The sequence below is a fragment of the Haemaphysalis longicornis genome, unplaced genomic scaffold, assembly GCF_048455015.1.
Source record: "Haemaphysalis longicornis isolate Haplotype H1 unplaced genomic scaffold, Haemaphysalis longicornis Haplotype H1 scaffold_5, whole genome shotgun sequence".
Taxonomy (NCBI): Eukaryota; Metazoa; Arthropoda; class Arachnida; order Ixodida; family Ixodidae; genus Haemaphysalis; species Haemaphysalis longicornis.
The window spans coordinates 153,789,042-153,795,041 of record NW_027526385.1 but is presented as its reverse complement, the minus strand read 5'-3'; positions in this window follow the sequence as shown (position 1 = coordinate 153,795,041).

The following is a 6,000-nucleotide window of genomic DNA, read 5'->3' as shown; positions in this document are numbered from 1 at the left end:
TTCAAGAAGTGCAGGCCATAGTGTCTTTTATTTGTTATTTTGGATTGCCCAGAACTGCTTTATAGTAGCTCCAATTTTTTTTTTTTTTTTTTTTTCACCCATGATATATTTATTTAGGGGCAGACCTGGAGTGCTCTACAGTCTACAGCATCTTCAGTCAAATCTCGATAACGAACCACATGGTACTGCAGAAAATCTTTCATTGTTTTGAAATATCGTTGTAATGAAAAACTTGCAATTATAAGCCAGTGGCCAAACCTACGAATAAAAATGACGTACAAATAAATATGACCTTGGCAGTAGACACGTGTGCATTCAAGTAAACTCTTAAATAAAATTGTTGTGCCCAGTTCAAAGCTGTTTTATCGAAAGAAATGAGTTATTTTCTTCTGGCGGGCAAAGCCGATTAAGAAAGCTTCTATATCTTCCACTTTGCGCAATGCCTCAGCAGATGAAAGTGCAGACTTTCTTCATGTGCACTAAAATGTCAATGTTCCACACGATGTCATCTCCTTGTAAGTGCAGAGCACGTTAGGGGCTCGCCTTGTTGTCGTAGCTCGCTCGCTGGACCCAGGTGGAGCCACACGGCGTTCCGTCGTCGCGGTGTAACCCAGAGACTTCGAAAGCCAAGCGGTTTGCATAGTCGTAAGTGTTCGAAAATCGTGAACCGCTGGCGTTAGTCGTACATCTCCCCATTGTTTAACGGACAGAAAACTGCCAGCGTTTATTTAGTTAATAGCGCTCGTTGGGTTGGCTTTTACGATAGTAAGCGAGAAAAAGTGGCAGTGCCATGCTGGCACATGCGGGAGGCAAAGCAAGCGCAAAAAGAACAGAACTCCCACTGGTGCTGTTTCAGGCAGGGGGCACACGAGCACTGCGAAGGCGGGAAATTTGATTTGCATGGGGTGGTCGCAGTGAGCGGATAACGGCGCTACAGCCCATTATGGCAAATCACTGCTCTGCACTTGTGACATCTTTCACATTGAGCAGAACGGCTTTAATTTTTGTTTTCGGTAACCCACAGTCGTCTTCCTTTGTGCTGTCATCACTGAAGGCATTGCAAACACCTAATTATCTCCTCGGTTGTCAAGTCAGCAACTGTTAGTTCTGCACTGTCGGTCTCCACGTAGTTGTCGAACGACGAGACGCTGGACAGCAGTCGTGCAACCCCAGCCCTCGGTTGCTGTCAGTCATCTCAAAGTTGTCTTGAAGCCTTGCTTTTTGCCAGCAGTTGCTAATGGTGGACGCCTTCAAGCTCCACCAGCTTCCATGAGCATTTCCGTTGCTCTGTGAATATTGGTTGCAGTCAGCTGCTGTAGGTGGAGGTTGATAAACAACCGCTGCTCGAGGCACTTACGAAATTCTTCCTTCACACTCGTTACGATTCCTTGGTCTATGGGTTGCACCAAGGACATGTTGCTTGGCGGAAGAAACTCCAGGCGGACGTGCGTCGAGCAAACATTCAGAATGTGAGCAGAGCAGTGTCAACAAGGTAGCTTCTTGGAGCCGCCATCTTTACCCCTAGATATGTCTCGACGCAGTCCGACCACCGCATGTTGAAGCACTTGCGCGGCTTTCTTTCCCAGCACCCCAACCAGGCTCCCTCGGATTTTTCAAGGTTCAGCTCTGCACCGGAGAAACCACAGAACTGATGTGCCAGTCGGAGTACTTCTCCGGCTTGGGCAGCTGTTGTGCAGATAAGGGCAACGTCGTCGGCGTATGCCAACACCTGTCTGCCCATAACGAGTCCTTCTACACCAAATATGAATACTCAAGATGGCGTCTAATAGCCGGTTTTGCTTTCGTCTGGACGGAACAGTACAAATTTTACGCCGGCTCCGTCTGGATGGAACGCTAAGCTCTCAGTTGTATTTCGTCTGGACGGAAGGATAACCCGCAGCGCTCCGTTCTGTCTGTACGGAACTTTAGGACTTGTATATCGTTCCGTCTGGACGGAACGCTAGCCAAAGCCTAAATACTAATATTAATAGTTTTATTCCTACTCAGATCGCGCGGAGCCAGGCGCAGAGCGCTGCAAAAAGCGCTCATGTCAATGTAGCCCATTCCCAAACTAAGAAGCTTCAAAGAAGTTTACGTAGCCGTTAGTGCATTTAAGAAGAAATTAATACAAATAATAGTAGTTTTATTCATACTCAGAACGGATGGAGCCAAGCGTAGATCACTGCAAAAAGCGCTCGTGTCATTGTAGCCCATTCCCAAATTTAGAAGCGTCTGACAAGTTTACATAGCCGTCATTACATCTAAGAACTCAACACATCGGGCTAAACATCATTTCACCGCACATTTCCACTCACAACTCCACCAAAATGTTCAAAGCACTGAGGTAAACACGACAAAAACAACGGGAGGCTGCGTAGCCCAATGCACCGGCTCATTCCACTAACGAAGGGAGTGCCGAGTGGTGGCGCAACCCGTCCAGCTGCCCGGTCCCTATAATTGTAGACGTCACCAAAACACACGATTTGGCGGGAGAATCAAAATTTTAACCTAAATTGATTAATTTCGCAGTGAATACGGCATCATTTGTTGCCGCACAAGCGCTGGGGACACTATAAAACACGAAATCTTTCGAATAAAACCATCTTTTATTTTGTCTTCATGGCTCCTTTTTAGATGCAGAGCATCTGATTCACTCGCCTTGTCCCTCCGGCGTCGTCGTCGTCGGCGTTGTCCGCCCCTCCCCCATTCTCCTCGCCGCGCCAGCTGCGCTCTCCGCCGCTCACCCCCCCTCTCCTCTCCGATAGCGAACACTCTCTCGCGAGGGGCATTGGATTGGATTCGATTCGATTGGCTTGGATTGGAGTAAAGTGAATTGTGTTGGATTGTGTTGCGTCATAGTCGCGCTGGGGCCGGCGCATGTGCAGTACCCTTTCTTCCGCGGTTTCCTCGCCTTCGGGCGCGCTGCGCATATAACCGGTGTGCCGTTCTCCGGCGAAGCAACATCCACGTTTGGCTCAAACACCTGGAGTCCACGCCGCTTTACAAGTACGCCAACGTCGTCATCGACTGGGACCGGCTTACGCAGTCCCCTCAACGTTATGCGCGCTATAAAACGCGGTCCCTTCGCCGCTCCGCCTATGCGTCGCATCTACACAGGGGTTCCCGCGAGGGGAGGTGGGAGTTTTTTTAAGTGGCGCCTTGGGCCACTATGCTTTATTAGACATTATGAGGTACAGAATTCTTACAGAAAATCTAAGCGCGAGCCGGGGAGTGAGCACCGGGAAAGGGAAACAGAAGGGCGATGGACCCCAGACAACGCACATACATCCTAGGTAAGTGCTAGGGATGTCCCACCTGGGAGTTCGGGAACTCCCAGGGACATCCCATAAAAGTTCCAAAAACATCCCAAGTGATACAAAAATAGACCTTCCTGGGATGTCCCAGACTAGGACTTTACTGGGACGTCTGACATCCCATGTAGATCAAAGAAAGGAAATTTTTGGGATGTTCCAAAAAGGTGCTCGTAGGTACTTTTCAGGACACGTTTGATTAATTTATGTGGGTATAGCTCAACATTCCATTGCAATGGAGCTTTTCCTCCACTCAGGAGCACAATTACAACTCTGTGCAAAACCTTGCAAAACCATTTTATTGGACGAATTTCACACAACAGCCTCTAGTGGCAAAATCAAAGCAGCACTCTAAAGGTACACCATACACTTCTAATACCACAAATGAAAGTTCTTTATAGCTTCATGCATGACTTCTGTTTCTAACAATAAATTCCATTAGCTGAAGCAGAAGTGAAATTACACATGAAAAATTTCAAAAGGTAGCCCATATACAGAAAGATAAGAATTGCCTCTTCTCTTTTACTTCAGAAATACGCCATGCATCTGAATAATTCATTTACAAATAGGCAGCCTAATTCCTAAGCAACCTATGGCATAAAGAATGAGGTCTGAAAGTGCAGTACTTTCTGAAATACCAAAAGGTGAAACATGTTTCACGACACAGGAAACGCACATTAGTGCACAGAAGGTTACTGAAAACCACTAAAAGGGCCATGCAGACAAAACACAAGCTTGGTTCACCAGAAAGATTGCCTCGATTGAATCATACTGACACGACTTTAAACATAAACTTCGCTGAAATAAGCTACATAATTTGGAAAAAAGGGAATGGCCATGCGACTCACTAGCTCATTTCCCGCACTAGAACATGACACCATATGCACAGCCTTGCAATTATCTGAGGCCAGAAAAGGCAAACAGAAGTTAGGTAGGGCTTACAAGCTTGCAGAATGAGCTATTTGCGCTTAAAGGGACCCTGCAACACTCTTTGAGCCGTGCAAGTAAACCTGCGCGACGTTTAGATTACACTGCCAGGAATACCTGAGCCAAATATTACACGTGCACGTGAAGCGGTGAGCGCGCAAATCGATGTGAAAGACGCGAAAAAACCAACCACTCTCTCTTCAGTTGTCCTCATTATGCAACCCCTGGCATGGCCTAAGGGACGTCACATAGGCCATGGCTGCCCGATCGTCTGTCACTGGTCAACTTCGCGGCTAGATTCTCCCATTTCCGTCGTCGTCATTGCTGTGTACGAACCTCTTCTATACCTGAACCTGTAGGCACAGTTTTGACGTTTCTTTTGTGTTTTGAGTGCGCGCGGAGCTTGAGTGATGAGCTCAATACTTCCCTTTCAACGGGACCACTCGACTAGAAACGTTTATTGCTTCAAAAACGCCCTACCAGCCCGAGCGCGCACTTGCGAGCAGGCACCCATGCCTGCTTTTTTGTGGCACCAGACCGGAAATAGGCCCCTCCGCGTTGCGGAGAAAAGGAGAAAACTACCCGGCATGTGATATATCGAAGGCCGCCGAAGAGAACGCCGCGAGCCGCCCTTCTCCCTGGGAGAGAGCGCGCAGCTTTCGTGGCGTTGTCCGCGGTCGAGTTGAGAGGGAACGATTATGTGAGATTTCTCATCGCGCGTAGTTTCGTTAATTGTGAACGGATTTTCATAATTCTTGCGGGAGGAGATTTCCGGGACAATATACTTTATCCGAAAATACATTACTAGTAGTCCATGGCAAGTGTTGCAGGGTCACTTCAGCTGCAACACTTGCCATGGACTACTAGTAATGTATTTTCGGATAAAGTCTATTGTCCCGGAAATCTCCTCCCGCAAGAATTATGAAAATCCGTTCACAATTAACGAAACTAAGCGCGATGAGAAATCGCGCATAATCGTTCCCTCTCAACTCGACCGCGAACAACGCCACGAAAGCTGCACGCTCTCTCCCGGAGAGGGGGGCGGCTCGCGGCGTTCTCTTCGGCGGCCTTCGATATATCACATGCCGGGTAGTTTTCTCCTTTTCTCCGCAACGCGGAGGGGCCTATTTCCGGTCTGGTGCCACAAAAAAGCAGGCCTGGGTGCCTGCTCGCAAGTGCGCGCTCTGGCTGGTAGGGCGTTTTTGAAGCAATGAACGTTCGTAGTCGAGTGGTCCCGTTGAAAGGGAAGTATTGAGCTCATCACTCAAACTTCGCGCGCACTCAAAACACAAAAGAAACGGCAAAACTGTGCCTACAGGTTCAAGCATAGAAGAGGGTCGTACACAGCGATGACGACGACGGAAATGGGAGAATCTAGTCGCGAAGTTGACCAGTGACAGCCGATCGGGCAGCCATGGCCTATGTGACGTCCCTTAGGCCATGCCAGGGGTTGCATAATGAGGACAACTGAAGAGAGAGCGGTTGGTTTTTCCGCGTCTTTCACATCGATTTGCGCGCTCACCGCTTCACGTGCACGTGTAATATTTGGCTCAGGTATTCCTGGGAGTGAAATCTAAACGTCGCGCAGGTTTACTTGCATTGCTCAAAGAGTGTTGCAGGGTCCCTTTAAGTGTAATGCGTATTCATTTTATAGCAGTAAGAATGGCGGGGTTAAAGAACGGAAGTTACAAAAGAAGAACCACCAAGTCCTGTTGTTGGTACTGCGCGCACCATGCTTGTTATAGCAGCACAAAAGTGCGGC